General features: G+C 36.8%; 1 long non-coding RNA gene across 2 annotated transcripts in view; it reads left to right on the top strand.

The window, feature by feature from the left end:
• Window positions 1–20415, top strand: part of LOC134479460 (uncharacterized) — a 28163-nt gene extending 7748 nt beyond the window's left edge. For both annotated transcript variants that reach the window (XR_010052779.1, XR_010052778.1), the window contains exon 2: window positions 20243–20415. This is a non-coding gene — a long non-coding RNA (uncharacterized LOC134479460). The remainder of the gene's footprint in view (window positions 1–20242) is intronic.
• The last annotated feature ends 1602 nt before the right edge of the window (window positions 20416–22017 follow it).

The raw sequence follows: 22017 nt of genomic DNA, 5'->3' as shown, positions 1-22017 counted from the left end.
ATAAAGCCCCCTATCCCATCCCCCTTCCCCCATCTTCTATGAGAGTACTCTTCCTCCCCAACAACCTCTCCTTCCTGCCTACTCACCCTGACATTCCCCTAAACTAGAGGGTCTAGCCTTGGTGGGACAAAAGGCTTCTGCCTTTGGTGTCCAACAAGGCCACGCTCTGCTACATATGAAGCTGGAGCCATGGTTCTGTCCATGTGTACTCTTTGGGTAGTGGTTTAGTCTCTGGGAACTCTGTGTGGTCTCATTGATAAGGTTGTTCTTCCTATGGGGTGGAAAACTCCTTCAACTCTTTAAGTCATTTCTGTAACTCCATTGGGACCCTGTGCTCAATCCAATGGTGGACTTCAAGTATTCACATCTGTATTTGTCAGAATCTGGCAGAGCCTCTCAGGAGACAACTATACCAGGCTCCTGAAGTGTAAGCATGTGCTTCTTGACTTCATCAATATTGTGTAGGTTTGGTGTCTGTATATATATGACCTACATCTCAACATGGGGTAGGTTCTGAATGGCCATTCCTTTAGTCTCTGCTCCAAACTTTGTCTCCATATTTTCTCCTATGAATATTTTTGTTCCCCCTTTTAAGAAGGACTGAAGCATCTGCAAGTTGGTCATCCTTCTTCTTAAGCTTCTTGAGCATGAGGTCTATGGATTGTTATCTTGGATTATTCAAGCTTTTGGGCTAATATTCACTTATCAGTAAGTACATACCATGTATGATTTCTTGTTCTTGATTTTGGGTTTTCTTTTCTTTCTTTCTTTCTTTCTTTTTTTTTTTGATTGGATTACCTCACTCAGGGTGAAATTTTCTATTTCCATTCATTTGCCTATAAATTTCATGAAGTCATTGTTTTTGATAGCCAAGTAATACTCCATTGTGTAGATGTACCATATTTTCTGTATCCATTTCTCTGTTGAAGGTCAACTGGGTTTGTTCCAGTTTCTGACTATAATAAATAAGGCTGCTATGAACATAGAGGAGCATGTGTCTTTGTTGTATGTTGTATGTATTTGGGTATATGCTCAGGAGTAGTATAGCTGAGTCGGAAGGTAATACAATGTCTCTTTTTCTGAGGAAATCTCCAAAATGATTACTAGAGTGGTTATACCAGCTTGTAATCCCACCAACAATGAAGGAGTGTTCCTCTTTCTCCATATGCTCACCAGCATCTGTTGTCACCTGAGTTTCATCTAAGCCATTCTGATTGTCACCTGGGTATTTGATACTAGCCATTCTGACTGGTGTCAGGTAGAATCTCATGGTTGTTTTGATTTGCATTTTCCTGATGACTAATAATGTTGAATATTTTTAAGGTGCTTCTCAACCATTCAATATTGCTCAGTTGAGAATTCTGTATTTAGCTCTGTTTCCCATTTATTTGGTTTTCTGGAGTCTAACTTCTTGAGTTCATTGTACATATTGGACATTAGCCCTCTATCAGATGTAGGATTGGTAAAGATCTTTACCTAAACTGTTGGTTGCCATTTTGTAATATTGGCAGTGTCTTTTCCCTTACAAAAGCTTTGCAATTTTATAAGGTTCCATTTGTTCATTGTTGATCTTAGTGCATAAGCAATTGGTGTTCTGTTCAGGAGAAATTCCCCTGTACTCTGTACCCATGTATGTATTCAAGACTTTTCCCTAATTCCTCTTCTATTAGTTTCAGTGTATCTGGGTTTAAGTGGAGGTCCTGGATGTACTTGGACTTGAGCTTTTTATGAGGAGATAAAAATGGATCAATATTTGTTTTTCTACATATAGACCACCAGTTGAACCAGCACCATTTGTTAAAAATGTTGTTATTTTTCCACTGGATGGTTTTAGCTCCTTTGTCAAAGATCAAGTGACCATAGGTATGTGGGTTCATTTCTGGGTCTTCAAATATAATCCATTAATCTAATCCCTGTCTCTGTACCAAAACCACACATTGTTTTTATCACTATTGCTCTGTAATACACCTTGAGGTTAGTGATGGTGATTTCCTCCAGAAATTCTTTTTTTTTTATTAATATGAGTATTTCTTATATACATTTCGAGTGTTATTCCCTTTCCCGGTTTCCGGGCAAACATTCCCCTCCCCCCTCCCCTTCCTTATGGGTGTTCCCCTCCCCACCCTCCCCCCATTGCCGCCCTCCCCCCAACAGTCTAGTTCACTGGGGGTTCAGTCTTAGCAGGACCGAGGGCTTCCCCATCCACTGGTGATCTTACTAGGATATTCATTGCTACCTATGAGGTCAGAGTGCAGGGTCAGTCCATGTATAGTCTTTAGGTAGTGGCTTAATCCCTGGAAGCTCTGGTTACTTGGCATTGTTGTACATATGGGGTCTCGAGCCCCTACAAGCTCTTCCATTTCTTTCTCTGATTCCTTCAACGGGGGTCCTATTCTCAGTTCAGTGGTTTGCTGCTGGCATTTGCCTCTGTATTTGCTGTATTCTGGCTGTGTCTCTCAGGAGCGATCTACATGCGGCTCCTGTCGGCCTGCACTTCTTTGCTTCATCCATCTTGTCTAATTGGGTGGCTGTATATGTATGGGCCACATGTGGGGCAGGCTCTGAATGGGTGTTCCTTCAGTCTCTGTTTTAATCTTTGCCTCTCTCTTCCCTGCCAAGGGTATTCTTGTTCCCCTTTTAAAGAAGGAGTGAAGCATTCACATTTTGATCATCAGTCTTGAGTTCCATTTGTTCTAGGTATCTAGGGTAATTCAAGCATTTGGGCTAATAGCCACTTATCAATGAGTGCATACCATGTATGTCTTTCTGTGATTGGGTTACCTCACTCAGGATGATATTTTCCAGTTCCAACCATTTGCCTACGAATTTCATAAAGTCATTGTTTTTGATAGCTGAGTAATATTCCATTGTGTAGATGTACCACATTTTCTGTATCCATTCCTCTGTTGAAGGGCATCTGGGTTCTTTCCAGCTTCTGGCTATTATAAATAAGGCTGCGATGAACATAGTGTAGCACGTGTCTTTTTTATATGTTGGGGCATCTTTTGGGTATATGCCCAAGAGAGGTATAGCTGGATCCTCAGGCAGTTCAATGTCCAATTTTCTGAGGAACCTCCAGACTGATTTCCAGAATGGTTGTATCAGTCTGCAACCCCACCAACAATGGAGGAGTGTTCCTCTTTCTCCACATCCTCTCCAGCATCTGCTGTCACCTGAGTTTTTGATCTTAGCCATTCTCACTGGTGTGAGGTGAAATCTCAGGGTTGTTTTGATTTGCATTTCCCTTATGACTAAAGATGCTGAACATTTCTTTAGGTGTTTCTCGGCCATTCGGCATTCCTCAGCTGTGAATTGTTTGTTTAGCTCTGAACCCCATTTTTTAATAGGGTTATTTGTCTCCCTGCGGTCTAATTTCTTGAGTTCTTTGTATATTTTGGATATAAGGCCTCTATCTGTTGTAGGATTGGTAAAGATCTTTTCCCAATCTGTTGGTTGCCGTTTTGTCCTAACCACAGTGTCCTTTGCCTTACAGAAGCTTTGCAGTTTTATGAGATCCCATTTGTCGATTCTTGATCTTAGAGCATAAGCCATTGGTGTTTTGTTCAGGAAATTTTTTCCAGTGCCCATGTGTTCCAGATGCTTCCCTAGTTTTTCTTCTATTAGTTTGAGTGTTTCTGTTTTGATGTGGTGTCCTTGATCCACTTGGACTTAAGCTTTGTACAGGGTGATAAGCATGGATCCATCTGCATTCTTCTACATGTTGCCCTCCAGTTGAACCAGCACCATTTGCTGAAAATGCTATCTTTTTTCCATTGGATGGTTTTGGCTCCTTTGTCAAAAATCAAGTGACCATAGGTGTGTGGGTTCATTTCTGGGTCTTCAATTCTATTCCATTGGTCTATCTGTCTGTCTCTGCACCAATACCATGCAGTTTTTATCACTATTGCTCTGTAATACTGCTTGAGTTCAGGGATAGTGATTCCCCCTGAAGTCCTTTTATTTTTGAGGATAGTTTTAACTATCCTGGGTTTTTTGTTATTCCAGATGAATTTGCAAATTGTTCTGTCTAACTCTTTGAAGAATTGGATTGGTAATTTGATGGAGATTGCATTGAATCTGTAGATCGCTTTTGGTAAATGGCCATTTTTACTATATTAATCCTGCCAATCTATGAGCATGGGAGATCTTTCCATCTTCTGAGGTGTTCTTCAATTTCTCCTCCAGAAATTCTTTTATTGTTTTCGGAATAGTTTTAGATATCAAGTTTTTTTTTGTTATTCCAAATGAATTTGTACATTGCTTTTTCTAACAGAATTGAGTTGGAATTTTGATGGTGATTGAATTGAATCTGTAGATTGCTTTTGGCAAGATGGTCATTTTTACTATAAAAATCCTGAGAGTCCATGAACATGGGAGATTTTCCATCTTCTGAGATCTTCTTTGATTTCTTTCTCCAGACACTTGAAGTTCTTGTCATATACATCTTTCACTTTTTTGATTCAAGTCATACCACGGTATTTTATATTAATTTTGACCATTGTGAAGAGTGTAGTTTCCTTAATTTCTTTCTCAGCCTGTTTATCCTTTGATTAGAGGAAGGCTACTGATTTGAGTTATTTTTTATGTACAGCCACTTTGCTGAAGTTGTACATCAGTTTTATGAGTTCTCTGCTGAGATTTTGGGGGTCACTTAAGTATACTATCATATCATCTGAAAATAGTGATATTTTGACTTCTTCCTTTCTAATTAGTATCCCTTTGATCTCTTTTTGTTTTCTATTTATGCTGGCTAGGATGTCATGTACTGTATTTCATAGGGAGGGAGAGAGTGGGCAACCTTGTCTAGTCCCTGATTTTAGTCGTTTTGCTTCAAGTTTCTCTTCATTTAGCTTGAGTTTGGCTACTGGTTTTTGTATATTGCTTTTACTGTGTTTATGTATGGACCTTGAATTCCTGATCTTTTCAAGACTCTTATCATGTAGGGGTGTTGAATTTTCTCAAATTTCTCAGCATCTAGTGAGATGGTCATGTGGTTTTCTCTTTAAGTTTGTTTATACAGTGGATTACAATGACGGATGTGGATATATTGAGCCACCCCTGTATCCCTGGGACAAAGCCTACTTGACTATTATGGGTGATTGTTTTGATCTGTTCTTGGATTCAGTTTGCGGGAATTTTCTTGAGTATTTTTGCTTTGAAATCATATGTGAAAATGGTCTGACATTCTCTTGCTTTGTTGGGTTTTGTGTGGTATAGGTATGAGCATTGTAGTCTCAGAAGGAATTGCGTAGTGTTCCTTTGGTTTCTATTTAGTGGAATGGTTTGGAGAATATTGGTATTGGGTCTTCTTTGAAGGTTTGATAGAATTCTGCACTAAACCCTTCTGGTCCTGGGCTTTTTGGTGGGAGACTTTTAGTAACTGCTTATATTTCTTTAGGTATTATGGGACTAATATTTAGTTGGTTTATGTGATCCTGATTTAACTTTGGTACCTAGTATCTGTCTAGAAAATTCTCCATTTCATCTAGATTTTCCAGTCTTGTTGAGTATAGGCTTTTGTACTAGGATCTGATGATGCTTTTGGATTTCTTCAGTTTCTGTTGTTATGTCTCCTTTTTCTTTCTTTCTTTCTTCTTCTTCTTCTTCTTCTTCTTCTTCTTCTTCTTCTTCTTCTTCTTCTTCTTCTTCTTCTTCTTCTTCTTCTTCTTCTTCTTCTCCTCCTCCTCCTCCTCCTCCTCCTCCTCCTCCTCCTTCTTCTTCTTCTTCTTTTTGTTTGTTTTGTTTTATTTTGTTTGAGTGCTTTTTTTGTTTGTATTACTGATTTTTACTCACTTGTTTTAATTTTATGTTTGTTTTTTCTTTTGTTTTGGGGCGTTTAATATTTTTTAAGAGATAGAAATAGGAAGAATATTGTTTGGTGGGTAGGGAGGTGGGTATGATCTCGGAGGAGTTGGTAGATGGAAAAGAATATGAACAAAGTATGTTGAATGAAAATTAGGGTTTTTCTTTTCTCTCTCTCTCTTTCTTTCTTTCTTTCTTTCTTTCTTCCTTTCTTGTGTAGAAGCTGGGGTTAAGCATTAGAATTGCCTTCACCTCTATTTTGTTTTTTATTTTCTATTTACATTCAAATGTAAATGACATTTGAAATGTAAACGTCTCCCTTTTCATTTCTGCCTTGTTAATTCGGAAACTGTCTCTGTGCCTTCTGGTTCATCTTGCTAAGGGTTTATCTATCTTTTTAATTTCCTCAAAGAACCAACGTCTAGTTTGGTGGGTTCTTTGTATAAATCTTTTGGTTTCTACTTGTTTGATTTCAGCCTTGAGAATGATTATTTCCTGCCATCTACTCCTCTTGGGTGCATTTGCTTCTTTTTGTTCTAGAGCTCTCAGTTGTGCTTTCAAGCTCCTAGTGTATCTTCTCTCCAGGTTATTTTTGGAGTCACTCAGAGCTATGAATTTTCCTCTTAGCACTGTTTTCACTGTGTCCCATAAATTTGGTATATTGTGTCTTCATTTTCATTAAATTCTAAAAATTCTGTATTTTCTTTCCTAATTTTTCTTTCTTTGCCAAGTTATTATTGAGTAGAGCAGAGCACTTTTCAGCTTCCATTTGTATGTGGCTTTTCTGTTTTTTTGTTTGTTTGTTTCTTTGCTTTTTTTTTTCTTTTTGTTATTGAAGATCAGCCTTGGTCCATGGTGGTGATCTAATAGGATGCCTGGATTATTTCAGTCTTCTTGTATATGATGAGGCCTTCTTTATGACCAATTAATTATATGGTCAATTTTGAAGAAGGTACCATGATAACTGAGAAGAATGTATTTTCCTTTTTTAGGATGAAATCCTCACAGATATCTGTTAAATCCATTTGGTTCATATCTTCTGTTATATTTTCTTTATCTCTGTTTAGTTTCTGTTTCCATGATCTATCTCTTGATGAGAGTAGAGTTTTGAAGTTTCCCAGTATTATTGTGTGAGGTGTAATGTATGCTTTGAGCATTAGTAAACTTCCTTTATGAGTATGGGTGCCCTTAAATTTGGAGCATAGATGTTCAGAATTATGAGTTCATCTTGTTAGATTTTTTTCCTTTGATGAATATGAAGTGTCTTTTCTTATTCTTTGGCAACTTTTTGTTAAAAGATGATTTTACTTCATATTAGAATGGCTACTGAAGTTTGTTTCTTGGGGCCATTTGCTTGAACATTTTTTTCCAGCCTTTTGCTCTGAAGTAATGTCTGTCATAGTAACTGAGGGGCATTTCCTGTATGCTGAAAAATGCTGGGTCCTGTTAACGTATCCAGTCGGTTAGTCTATGTCTTGTTATTGGGTAATTGAGTCCACTGATGTTAAGAAATATTAACAAAAGATGATTGTTATTTTTGTTGTTCTAGTTGGAATTATGTTTGTGTGTGGCTCTCTTCTTTTGAGTTTCTTGCAAGATTACTTTCTTGCCTTTCCTAAGGTGCAGTTTCCCTCTTCATCCATTCATTATCCTTTGTAGGGATGGGTTTTTGGAAGGATATGGTGTCAATTTGGTTTTGTCATGGAATATCTTGGTTTCTCCATCTATGTTAATGCAACATCTGCCCAGAATCTTCTGGCTTTTAAAGTCTCTGGAGAAAAGTCTGGTATAATCTGAAAGGTCTGGCTTTATATGTTACTTGACCATTTTCCCTTACTGTTTTTAATATTCTTTCTTTGTTTCATGCTTTTTGTCTTTTGATTATTATGTGAAGGGAGGAATTTCTTTCCTGCTATAGCCTATTTGCAGTTCTGGAGGCTTCTTGTATAATTGTGGGCATCTCTTTCTTTAGGTTAGGGAAGTTTTCTCTATAATTTTGTTGAAGCTATTTACTGGCCCTTTAAGATAGTAATCTTTACTCTCTTCTATACTTATTATTCTTACATTTGGACTTCTCCCGGTGTCCTTGTTTCCTGGATGTTTTGGGTTAGGAGATTTTTGCATTTTGTATTTTCTTTGACTGTTATGTCAATGTCTTTTATGGTATCTTCTGCCCCTGAGATTCTTGCTTCTATCTCTTGTATTCTGTTGGTGATGCTTGAATCTATGACTCTTAATCTCTTTCCTAGGGTTCTATCTCCATGGTTGTCTCCCTTTGTGATATTTTTTATTGTTTATATTTCCATTTATAGATCCTGGATGGATTTTTCAATACCTTGTTTGGTTGTGTTTTCCTGTAATTCTTTAAGGGATTTTGTTTTTCCTTTTTAAGGGCTTCTAACTGTTTACCTGTGTTCTCCTGTATTTCTTTAAGAGTGTTATTTATGTCCTTCTTAAAATTCTCTATCACCATCATGAGATATGATTTTACATCTTATTTCTCTGGTGTGTTTGTATATCTAAGGCTTGCTGTGGCTGGATAACTGAGTTTTGATTATGCCAAGTAGCTTTGCTTTCTGTTGATTAGGTTCTTGTGCTTATCTCTTGCTATCTGCTTATCTCTGTGTTAGTTATTCTTGTTGTATGTGACTGGCGACTGTTCCTCTTGTGAGCCTGTAAGCCTTTCAGACTGTGACTCTGATCTTCGGTGTGTCAGCACTCCTCAGGGACCAACTCTCTCTAGGCAATACCCATGGTTTCTTATGCATTTTTACAATCCACAAAGTCTTCTAACTATCCTTTTTAATTCCACCCCTCAGTTAGTAGTAAGCTGTTAGTCACTGTATAGACCGTTGCCACAGGTTCGAACTGGGCAGTGATTTGTACAGCCAGATGTGGAGTTTCTTTCTGATTGCACAGCTCATGTTCACTGTAATAATACATTGTTTTCCTATGTAAAGCTCAGCAGAGGTGCAACATCTGGTTTCTGAAGAAAAGCCAACATAATTTACTCAAATCCCTGGTGTGATCTGCAAAAGCACCAAAAAAGGTGGAACATTCTGCAATCTTGTGGAATGCCAACGGGCTGTGTCTACATTGGCAAAGGTTTTCTAAATGGCTCATTTAAAGCAATCAGGGAGGCTTTCATTTGGTACCACCCTAATAGCACAAATGTTTACATTTCTAAAGGAAAACCTTTTTTCCCCCCTTCAGCTTACAACATTTCCAAGAAAAAGTAAATGCCTTAGTCACAGAAGGCAAAGACAACACTTGCCTTTGAACAGTAGAAATTGTAAAACATTTCAGAAATATTGCAAACACTGTGGCGAACATATAAGCATCTGATAAACTCTTAGCTTAAATGTAGGTATTAGGAAATGTTTTAGTAAGTAAGTTCTTGTGTTCAGGCAGAACAGCGACTCTTTCAAGGCAGTGAAATGCTATTTGAAAAGCAACACAGAGTGCAAAGGTAAATGGAATGCTGATAGAAGGCACATTATCGGGATAATTGAAACCAGTTGCCTCTTGTATGCATACATTTAAAAATTGATACATAAACATAATGGCAATACATATATTTTTACCCATGTTGTTTTGTTTCATTGAGAAAGGAAACTTAACTTTTGAGGTAGTTATTATTTAATTCATATTTATTGAGTACCTACTATATAATGCTGGAGGTGCTGTTAATAAAACATTGAACTTGTGTTTCTTGTCGGGATAGTATCTTTAATTAGTATTTTGGCATTTTATTTATCTGTTTTTAAACTCAAACTGGTATGTAAGGCACAGGTGGCTGCCACCAGGTGTTTTGCTCATTGACATTATCATAACAAAATCAGAGATCTCATGATCAGTGAAATGAAGTACACTTAAATTTTCTACAACAAGCAGAATGGAATACTTTTCTGCAAAAATAAACAAAAACTTTTATTTTAGATTCAAATGCTATACAACAATAAATCAGTATAAAAGATGTGAATGTGACACAAGTTATTTTTGTAAATTTTAAAATGAGTAAATATAAAACTGATATAAAACATTCTTTATGCCATTATGCATAATTACATACAGGATATCCATACTCAATTATTTCACTGCACCAACTAAGAAACCTGTCTCACTGTGTTGAGTTCATGACTCTGTGTATATTTGCACATGTGCATGTGTATAGGCATGTGTGTGTGTGTGTGTGTGTGTGTGTGTGTACGTGTTTGTACATTTGTGCATCTATTTTAAAGGTCAGTATATGTACCATTAATACTTGTACAAGTACGTCAATACAAAACTTACGTATTTTATTTTTGAAACTGAGTGAGTGAATGGACAAATTAAAAATGTACCACTTTAAAATTCTACACCAGTTATAAAGTATGATAGAAGCCAACAGAACAAATTTTTTATGGTCTCTCTTAACAATTATATTAGTTCTTTCTACTCTCAGAACAAATGTAAACAAAGAATGATCCCTCAGTTCTGCAGAACTTTTGGTAAAAATATAAGAACACTTGTTTGTTCTGATTATCCACATTCACTGATCTCAATGTAAATGTATTTAGAAATGAATATTACACCCCAACCTACAAAGAAAACATACTTTAGCCCACTATTTGGGGTCCTGCTTTTTTTTTTACATTTTTTAAATGACAGAATTGATGACCTTCTTTAATATTTCTCAATATTAAAGGTCAATTATTTGAAAAAATCTTGATACTGAAATGTGGACACTTACATGTGGACATTTAAAAGTGTCAAATAGACACATGTTCCAATGAGAAGACATATCAGATAGCATTGTTATTTTTAAACAGTTTTTAGTGGGTTTTGGTTTTTGCTTTTCTGTTTTCTTTCATTGAAAACAAGATTTTTCATTCAATATATTCTGTTTATGGTTTTCCAACACCAAACATTTTCTCAGAGATTCCAAAGACCTTCCCAATTCACCACGTATCCAAACTTAAGATCTTTCTTTTACATTTCTTTTTAGAAATCAAACAACCAGGGCAAAAAATAAAATAAAAAATCACAAGAAATATGAACACACATACACACACACACACACACACTAAAATGTAAATATACAAAATCAAAAACCACAATATACTAGCCAAAGACCTGAGATCTAAAAGATACTACTGGGAATGGGCCTACTCTTAAGTATGGTTAATATACTCAATGAGATTCCACTGCAGTAATTGGGAACTAAGAAACAGAACAAAACCTGAACAACATGTAGAAGTCTACCTTGATAGCTCAGGAAGCTATACAGAAGAGGAGGCAGAAATATTGTAAAAGCCAAAAAGGATGAATGAAACCAAAGAAATAGAAATTTCCAGACACAACAAAACTATGTTCATAACAACTTACAAACATTGTCCAAGCCTGATAAGTCCTATCCTTTAGATGGAGTAGGAACATAGGATCCCAACCAAAACCAGGAAGCTAACTGCAAATAACACACAGTTACAAAGAAAAATTAGTGTTCTCTTATAGAGTCTCATTGATTTTCTTTGTATCTTGTACATTTTAATTAAAATATAATTACTTCATTTCCCCCCAGTTTTCTATGTGCATAATATTTTTCCATCTTTATTAACTTGGATATTTCTTATTTACATTTTGATTGTTATTCCCTTTCCTGGATTCTGGGCCAACACCCCCCAACCCCTCCCCCTGACCTTCTATATGGGTGTTCCCCTTCCCCTCCTCCCCCCATTACTGCCCTCCCCCCAACAATCACGTTCACTGGGGGTTTAGTCTTGGTAGGACCAAGGACTTCCCCTTCCACTGGTGCTCTTACTAGGCTATTCATTGCTACCTATGAGGTCAGAGTCCAGGGTCAGTCCATGTATAGTCTTTGGGTAGTGGCTTAGTCCCTGGAAGCTCTGGTTGCTTGGCATTGTTGTACATATGGGGTCTCGAGCCCCTTCAAGCTCTTCCAGTTCTTTCTCTGATTCCTTCAACAGGGTTCCCATTCTCAGTTCAGTGGTTTGCTGATGACATTCGCCTATGTATTTGCTGTATTCTGGCTGTGTCTCTCAGGAGAGATCTACATCTGGTCCCTGTCAGCCTGCACTTCTTTGCTTCATCCATCTTATCTAGTTTGGTGGCTAGTTATGTATGGGCCACATGTGGGGCAGGCTCTGAATGGGTGTTCCTTCAGTCTCTGTTTTAATCTTTGCCTCTCTCTTCCCTGCCAAGGGTATTCTTGTTCCCCTTTTAAAGAAGGAGTGAAACATTTGCATTTTGGTCATCCTTCTTGAGTTTCATGTGTTCTGTGCATTTAGGGTACTTCGAGCATTTGGGCTAATAGCCACCTATCAATGAGTGCATACCATGTGTGTTTTTCTGTGATTGGGTTATTTTACTCAGGATGATATTTTCCAGTTCCATCCATTTGCCTATGAATTTCATAAAGTCATTGTTTTTGATAGCTGAGTAATATTCTATTGTGTAGATGTACCACATTTTCTGTGTCCATTCCTCTGTTGAAGGGCATCTGGGTTCTTTCCAGCTTCTGGCTATTATAAATAAGGCTGCTATGCATATAGTGGAGCATGTGTCTTTGCTATATGTTGGGGCATCTTTTGGGTATATGCCCAAGAGAGGTATTTTTAATTGATCATTTTATTCGTTTACATTACAAAAGATATCCCCTTTCCTGTTACCCCTCCACAAACCTCCCATACTCCCTCACCCTCTTTGCCTCTATGAGGATTCTCCCCCACCCATTCACTCACTCTCACCTCACATCTCCTTATGCTGGGGTATCATGCCTCCACAGGACCAAGGGCCTCCATTCCCATCAATGTCAGATAAGGCCATCTTCTTCTACATATATATCTTGAGCCATAAATCCCTTCATGTAAACTCTTTGGTTGGTGGTTTAGAATCTGGAAGTCCAGGATTATCTTATAAGTTGATATTGTTCTTCCTATGGGGTTGCAATTCCCTTCAGTTCCTTCAGTTCTTCCCCTAGCTCTTCCACTGGGCTCTTGAGGCTCAGTGCATTGGTTCACTTTGAGTATCTGCATCTGCATTGGTCAGGTACTGGTAGAACCTCTCAGGTAACATCTATACCAGACTCCTCTCAGCATATACTTCTTTGCATAAACAATAGTGTTGGAGTTTGGTGTTTGCAGATGGGATGGATCCCTAGGTAGCGCAGTCTCTGGATGGCCCTTCCTTCAGTTTCTGTCCTATTTTTGCCCCTGCCTTTCCTTTAGACAGAAGCGTTTCTGTGTTAAGATTTTTTGAGATGGGTGGGTGGTGCCATCTCTCAACTTGGGGCCATGCCTATCTACTAGAGGTGGTTTCTACAGGTTTTCTCTCTCTCTCCTTTCTTGGGTATTTCAGCTACAGTCATTTCAGTTGGGTCCTGGGAGCTTCTAGCTTCCCTGGAGTCTGGAACATTTTTAGTGGCTAATGCCAGTTCCCCTTTTTCCACTGCCTCATATTTCTATTCAATTTCCTGACCCTCTGTACTTCTCTCCTGTCTCTTCCAATACCTAATCCTGCTCTCCTATTCCCCCCCCCTTTTCTCTCCCTCTCAGGTCCCTCCCTCCCTTTATCTCCTGTGATTATTTTCTTTCCCCTTCTATGTAGCATTGAAACATCTACACTTTGGTCGTCCTACTTCTTAAGCTCCATATAGTTTGTAGGTAATATTGTAGTATTTTGAACTTTTGGGATAATGGATGGTACTAGAAAATATCATCCTGAGTGTGCTAACTCAGATACAAAAGAACACACATAGTACATACTCACTGATAAGTGGACATTTCCTTGCTTTTTGTTTCCTCATTGCTTCCCTTCTTAAGTGTCCTCCCTCTTGATTCCTTCCACATGTATTGGTAGTGTGTTGGTTGTGAGCAGTTGTGATTATTTGTGTCCCACTCACCCTTTGTAAATAGGTTAGTTAAAATTCTATATGTATATACCTGTTGCATATATTAGATAATCAACATATAGATAATAGATGAAGTTAGGTCAACAAACAAACAAAAAATGACCCAGATTATTTCTTGGAAAACATTATAAAAATCACTTAATAGTTGCTGAAGAAATAGTTGAATTGGTAAAGGACCTGTTATGCTATCATGATTACATCAGTTCAAATCCTCAGATCCCATGTAAAAATATGAGAATAGATTTGAATGCTGAAAATGTCAGCCTTGAATGGGGAAGAACTGGTGTGCCATTGGACAGCAAATCTAGTTAAGTAATCAAGATTTAGGGTCATTAAGAGACCTTTCCTCAAAAATTAAAGAAGGAAAGTAATTGAAGAAATACAACAATCATCTACCTTGACAGCCTAATGAGAACACTCATGTGTCTGTATACTGACACATAATGAAAATGATACAGACAGAAATGTAAAGGTTTCTTAATCACTACCTGGCAATTTCATAAACTAAGTTCTACTTACATATATATTCTTATAGAGTTTATTTTGCTTTGGTTTTATGAACTATCATTCTGTTCATAAAATAATATACTATCCATTTACTCATTTATTTTAGAATTAGACTATTTTGAGATATATTTCTAGAAAATAGTGAGATAAAGAAATAGCACTCAAGCTGGAGAGATGGTTCAGCAGTTAAGAGCACTGGCCTTCTCTTCCAGAGGTCTTGAGTTCAATTCCCAGCAGCTAGATAGTGGCTCACAACTATCTGTAATTGAATCTGATGCACTCTTCTGACACAAAATAAATAAATCTTTAAAAAAGGAAAGAAAAATAGCACTCAAGTCTTATGCATTAATGCTGTCATGGTATGGAAGAGGAAATATATAAATAAATGAATATATAATGTGTCAGAAGACAAAAGTATAACATGTCAATGTTCTTCAAGGATACAGAATAAATTGACTATATATGCATGATTGAGAAAGGTTTATTTCTGAAGACATAACCATGGGAGATGGTAAATTGAATATTATTAAGCTAGACCTGGTGGCCAAATTAGTATCACAATCTTTAGTGTGAAGTCTGTAGAACAGGCAAAGAGAAGGAAGCTTGAGCTAAAATTTCTATTCCATCTGACGTCACAATTCCTCCTCCTGAGAAAAGTCAATTATTTGATGCCACTAACAAATTGGAAAAGGGACAACCACATTTTAAGTTCTGTTGCCCATTGTAAGCTTATCCTAAATATTAACAAGACCACAAAGCCTTCAGCAATGACACGTAAGGTAGTGCTTAGATAATCTGGTCATGGCAGTCTTGTGTGGGTGATATAAAAAAAATTAGCCACAGTCACAATGAGAAGGAAAGAGAAATGTTTTAAAGGGTGAAATAGTGAGGAAAGAGAAATCCTTCATAAAAGCCAGTCACGGAAATCTCTCTTAAGGCCATATACATACCAGAAACCCTTCTACATGAGACTCAAGCTCTTGAAAAATTTTGGATCCAAAATTTAACACATAAAAGGCCAACTCATAAGGCTCCAGAAAATTTATGAGAGAGGAAAGGGAGCTAAATGCACTAGGAGAACTAACCCAAAAGTAATATAAGCATGGGAAGGCAACGGCAGATTTTATTATCAGTCAGACAGAGAGCCAGGAGAGAGAGAGAGAGAGAGAGAGAGAGAGAGAGAGAGAGAGAGAGAGAGAGATTGTGTGTGTGTGTGTGTGTGTGTGTGTGTGTGTGCACGTGTGTGTGCATATTACACTCCACGGGCAATTAATTGTAATTATAGCATAAGAATGGAGATCCATGAAAGACAGGTGAAAGTGTTTTCTTTTTTACTCTAAACTACTGATGGGAAAGAACAGCAATTACCTTTACAGAAACAGAAGCCTCAGGCAAAGAGGTGCTTTCCTGGCAAGTGGGAATATAGAATACAAATTTTGAGCTGTTTGCCGACTAACTAAGCAGAGAGGCCCAGGTAAAATAAAGTGCTGATGACAAGCATGATATTGGACACAGCATATTCATAGTAATGTGAATTCATTGTAGTGACACAATCACGGGTTTATTCGAAAAGGAATTTAAAGTACTAAGCTATGTCATTAGGCTGCGCTTGGGAAAATGAAAATATATTACAATAAAGCCCTACTAAGAGTAGCAGCACCAACAAGGTCACTAAGAAAGCTAAATGTAAACGAATGCCTTTTTTTTTTTAATTCAGAAGTGCAAACAAGTGTATGCCTGGAAGATTAGTCCTGATTGCCTTGCCATCTGCTAAGGTATTCTCAAATAAAAGAGTTTATGTCACAACTCATTTCCCCAGTTCTTCAGGGATCTTAGAAATTCTTTTCCTTTATTAATCATTCCATTCATTTACATTTCAAATGATATTCCACTTCCCAGTGACGCCCTCTGCTAACCTCCCATGCCAGGATATCCCACTTCCGAGTCACCCCTCCACCAATCCCCCATCCAACATCTGCCCTCCCCCCTTCCCTTTGCCTTATGAGAGTGCTTCCCCACTCATCCACCCTCTCCTACCCCACCATTCCAACATTCCGCTACATTGGGGCATTAAACCTCCCTAGGATCACGGGTCTCCCCTCCCATTGCTGTCAGGCAAGGTCATCCTCTGCTACACATGTATCTGGAGTCATGGATCACTCCAGGTACTTGGTTGGTGGTCTAGACTCTGGAAGAAGTGGTGGTCAAGCCAGTCTATCTTGTTCTTCCAATGAGGTTGCAATCCCCCTCTGCTCCTCCTGTCCCTCGGCCAGCTCCCCTACCAGGTTCCCTGAGTTCAATCTGAGGGTTGGCTCCAAGCATCCACATCTGCATTAGTCAGTTTCTACAGTTGCTAGCCGGACCTCCCAAGGAACCACCACAGTAAGTTCCTTGACCACAGCAACAGTGTTGGATTTGTTGTCTGCAGACAGAATGAATCCCCAGGTTGGGCAGTCCCAGGTTGGACCTTCCTTCAATCTCTGTTCCATTTTGTGTCCCTGCTCTTCCTCTGGACAGGAATGCTTCTGGGTTAAAAACTTTGAGGCGGACTTTGGTGCCATACCTCAACCAGATGCAGTGCCTATCACTGGAGGTGGTGTCAACAGGTTCTATCGCCACCTTCTTGCACATTTCAGATAAAGACAGGAGTCTTCCCTTTCCCTGATGTCTGGGACCCTCCACAGGCTATCCCCAGTTCCTCTTCCCCCTGCTACATACTTTTGTTCAGTTTCCTGAACCTCTGTACCTCTCTCATATTTCCTCTGATTCCTGATACTGCCACCCTTATTTCCTCTCCCTTCTGTCTCCCTCTCTGGTCCCCCTCTCCTTCCCCTTCCCACAATCATCCTGTTCCCCCCGCAGTGCAGGACTGAAGCATCCACATCCTGGTCTTCCTTCCTTCTATGCTCCATATTGTCTGTGGGTTGTATCATGGGCATTGTGAGCTTTTGAACTAATATTCACTTATTAGTGAGTCATACCATGCGTGTTCTTTTGTGTCTGGGTTACGTCACTCAGGAGCACCTCTATATACATATTGAGAAAATCAACAACAAATTCAGCCACCAAAATTGTTAAATTCAATATTATAAAATTATTTTATTATAATAGCTGAATAATTTTTCCTTAGTGTAATTTTTCTGCAGTTTTAATTTTATGCCTCAACATTAACATTGAGTATTACTTGATTTGGCCTGTATTTCCAACAAATAACTGTCAATATTTTATTTATTCTTTGTGGACTTAACAAAAACAACACCAAGGAGAAAGAGCCTGAGAACATTGTGTCACTTTATAAAAAAAAGAACTAAATGAAATTTCACTACATTTATCCATTCTTTGTGTGGCTTATGCCAGTGTAAAATGTATTATTTCTTAATTTAATTTTAAGAAGTTTATTATTGGATTCATTATTTTTGTTTTGTATTTTACAAAGTTGCTCTATGAGTTTATTAATTCTAAAGTCTTCTTGATATAATTTGTTGGGTTTCTATACATAATATAATATTATCTATCTGGTAGAGAGAATTTGATGTCATTTCTCATGTTGCTGTATGTTATTCATTCTTCTGGTTAATTGTTCTCACTGAGACTTATAATAATGTGCAAAATAGTCTATGGGAAGTTTCTTTGCCTTCTAATTTCAGAAAAGACCATTATTTTCTCACATTTATTAATAATATTAACTCTATTCTTGTCATAATTAGCAATTTATTTATTCCACTGGGTTAAATTTGTGTACACTACTTGTAGATCCTTATTTCTATGGTAAAATATGTGACATGCTTTTCTGTAGTTCATTAATGTTGCTGATTAAATTAATGTTTCCTTGGGCTATTCCATTTTTGCATTCCAGAAATAAACATTAAGAATCATGGTGTAGGAGTACTTTAATAGGCTGAGGTTGAATTATTTTTTTCTATGAATTAGTAGATAAGTTTTTATCTTTGTACATCAATGGTATTGTTCTATACTTATTGTTATATTTCTTATGCTGTAGTAAAAGTATAATATGATATCATAAATTAATAGAAGAAAAGATAAAATCTACATCTGGGAAATTATAAAATGCTAGTTAATGAAATTAACGAAAACACAAATAGAAACATATCCTGCTTTCCTGGTAGGAAAAGAAACATCAAATGCCTTTATGATCCAATGTAACATACAAATTCAATGTTATTCCTATGAACCTTCATGAGGCAGATCTCACAGACATCAAAAATGTTTATAAATTCATATGCAAGTATAAAATTTTTTCATAGTAATCTTGCAAATAAGCTTTAATACCTAAAATGTATAGTCTTAAAATATGCCTCAGTGATCTGTAGCTAAAATTGCATGTTTTAGCACAATATTAATCAGGAAATAATAAACAATAAGTGCCTAGAAATAAATTCAAATATTTGCTTCATTGACCTTGGTGAAGTTCCCAAAAACATAAAATATGAAAAGGAGAGATTTTTCAGTGAATGATATTAAGGAGCACAGGATGTATACTTGGAAATAAGTGAAATTTTCACTTTATGCCATATCATAAATAAAATATAAACTTAAGAGAGGTGAAGTAATTCAATATAGAGTTTTATCCTACAATGACATTGGAAGCAGCAGTGCATATAAGATCAAAACCCAAACTATCATAGAAAATAAAGAAGTCCAATGGTACTTTAGCAATGGGAAAGAAACCATATAAAATAGCACCAGAAAAGTGAAGACAATCTCTACAATACAGAAAACATTGTGACCCAGTCCTGTGATAAGGAGTTGAGTGAAAAAATGCAGAAGAAATCAACCAACTGTAGCTCTAGATAAAAATCAATTAGAAAGTTAACAAAGAGTCCAAACACACTTTTCTCCCAAATGATACACATATAAGACAACACTATAAAAATAATTCTGTTTAAAAATCTCTCAACGATCAAAGAAGGGCAAACTTTAACTACTAAAAGATATTATTTTGAACCTGTTAATATCACTACAATAAAAATGGACTACAGTAACAAGAATTGATGAATATTGAAATATATGGGACCCTTATGTACATGAAGCATAAACCCAAAAATAATCCCTTAATTATACTATTTGATGCATATTAACAGGAAAAAATAATATATCAATGAGGCTCCTAGAAATTTTATTCAAAGTACCCCAAATGACCATGAACTAAAAGATTTGGTAATTGTTGTATATGACTGTAACAATCATGTCCTATGTATTTAATTATGCTCTAACACACACACACACACACACACACACACACACACAAACACACACAGGTGGGGGCGAGAGGGACTGGGAGAGAGTCAAAATACAAGATACAAGACTTATAAACTATGCAGAACATGTTTTGTATGATGAAGATGTCTATAAATAGTGACATGTACTGACATATAATTGTCAAAGTCTATAGAGCTAGAGGAAAACTGAACACCACTCAAACATGACTTATGACAAGACAAAGTTTGGAGTGAATTAAAAATGCTGAACCTAAAAAAATGGGGCTGAACTGGTTGAAAATGTTACAGAAGTGGCAATATTAGAGGCTAGACTCCCCCAAGTATAATGGAAGTTATCAGCAGATGAAAGGCGAATAACTGTTCAGTAGAAAATTTGATGTCATCTTCATGAAAAGACATCAGTTGGAAAATATTATGATTATTGTGTGATTCTCTGTTCAAATCACTGATAATCTTTTGATACATGTGTCAACAAAAATAACGTTCTTTTATCTACTGCTCTATGACTACAACTTTAGCAGCCTCTCACCTCTCTTAATTAAATTAATCCAGTAAACGGTTTCAAAAAGTGCATTATATCCAACATGTAGAGAATTGAAATGCCAAATCTGGACAAGCAAGACTTATTAGAATTAAGTTTTCTAACAATAAATTTATTAAGTATACAAGATGTCAGAAAACTTGATTTCTTATATTCATTGTTCATTATATATTCATTCATTATATATCACTGGTTTACTCAGATCTTCTTTTGAATTAATGAATGCAGTTTGATTGTTTCTAGATGTTATTATTTTTTCAAGACCATCTTGGATTGCAATTTTGCCTGTCTTCACTCCTCGGCTGACTGCAGTTTGACTATATGGAATTAACACGCCTGCCAATTCCTGTCACCATGGGCTTGCGACAGAGTCATCATATAGAATGAAAGGCTGATTAAATTTGCTATGCCACTAATATTTTTTTGTATTTTTATAGTCAAGAATAAACAGTAGAAAGCAAAAAAAAAAGCTGTAAATTGTTAGCATCAAATTCTTGTATCGACTTTCAGAAGCTGTAGTTTAAAAAGGCAAGAGATTGGACCCCTCTCCACTACTAAGTGACAGCTTTGCATTCTGGGAATTGATTTGCTCCTGCACAGCAGAAGTGAGTTCTGTAGTATTGACAGCATAGTGATAGGTAAAAAAATTGTGTGTAATATGGTCATTTTTGTATTATTAAAATATATCACAATTGCAGGATCCTCTGTATCCTGTATCTATACTCCATAGTTTCTGGCTTCACCTTACAATGGTATAGCAAGCTCTTGTTCTACCTCCTGTACATGGTGATCCATCACTGCTTGACTTTTTACTCATCAAGTGAATGCCAGCAATTAGTAGAGAACCATTAATGATGACACAGTAAGAGAACGAAGTAAAGTCATTGATGCTAAATGGGCACTGGTGAGGTTTCTTGTATCTTATCATTGTGTGCAGTCTAAAAGATGAGGAGTCACTCAATGCAAAGGGTACAAAATGGTTATAGATTATATTTTTTCAGACTATCAAAGAATTAATTTTGGTGGGGTTTAGTGATAAACAGCTATATCAAAGTACATAAAAGAAGTATTACTGAAAAAAGGTCAGTGACTAAATGTTTTGTGGACCCCATGGAAAATTAAATATATAAAACTGGAAAGCAAACTTACTGGTTCCCTGATGAAAATATACCATTGAAAATATCTGGAGTGCATGGTAGTGCATTTTTATTTGTATGATTGTATCAATAATTCTCTTTTATTTGGTTTTCTTCTCTCACTTTATTTGTATCTCATGATTATGTTGATTTATTGTTCATGAACATTACAATAACAAAGTGTTAACTTATAAACACTATCATTGCCCTGTTATAATTCAGGTTCCCCCACATATGTGACAAAAATAAATGAAAAATGCATGTTCTTTGTCAAGCCTTAGAGTTGACAATATTAATGCTTTAGATATAATTATTGAAAGCACTAGCATAAATTAAACACCATTTCTTCATATTTAACCTTTAAGTGAATGTGATCTAGTTACATGAGCTGATTTTTGTCAGCGTCTTGTTCATTCTGGTTGGTGAGTGGTAGCCCTGGCTGCAATGTATAAGACTAAGTGCAAATGAAAGCTTATGAGTCCATGAACATAAAAGAGTAAGCTCCTTTGAGCCCACCACTCTCCAGTATGTAGTCCCAGAGTGAAAAACATAGTCAAGAGCTGGTTATAAACATTTCAGCAGCATCAAGGAGGAACGTGTCTCCTTTCTCTTTAAAACATGACTGGACAAAGTCCTTCTGTATTTCTTTTTCTACAAATTTAGGTCTGCCCTTGAGGAATGTTGTTACTCAGAATGTTGCAACTTTTATTATGTGTAGAATGTTCTTCTTTTGTAGTCATTGACACTTTATCCCAAAGTGATTTGAGTATAAACAAGAAAGTAGATAATGATAGTGATTTATTATAGTGAAAATAAGTCTATGTCTTAAATTCATCTAAAGGAAAATCGCTCCTAACAGGTAATACTCTTAGAAATGCTTAT

This window comes from Rattus norvegicus, chromosome 6 (assembly GCF_036323735.1).
Source record: "Rattus norvegicus strain BN/NHsdMcwi chromosome 6, GRCr8, whole genome shotgun sequence".
Taxonomy (NCBI): domain Eukaryota; kingdom Metazoa; phylum Chordata; class Mammalia; order Rodentia; family Muridae; genus Rattus; species Rattus norvegicus.
The sequence above is the reverse complement of the archived record's forward strand: the minus strand, read 5'-3'. Positions and strand labels throughout refer to the sequence as shown.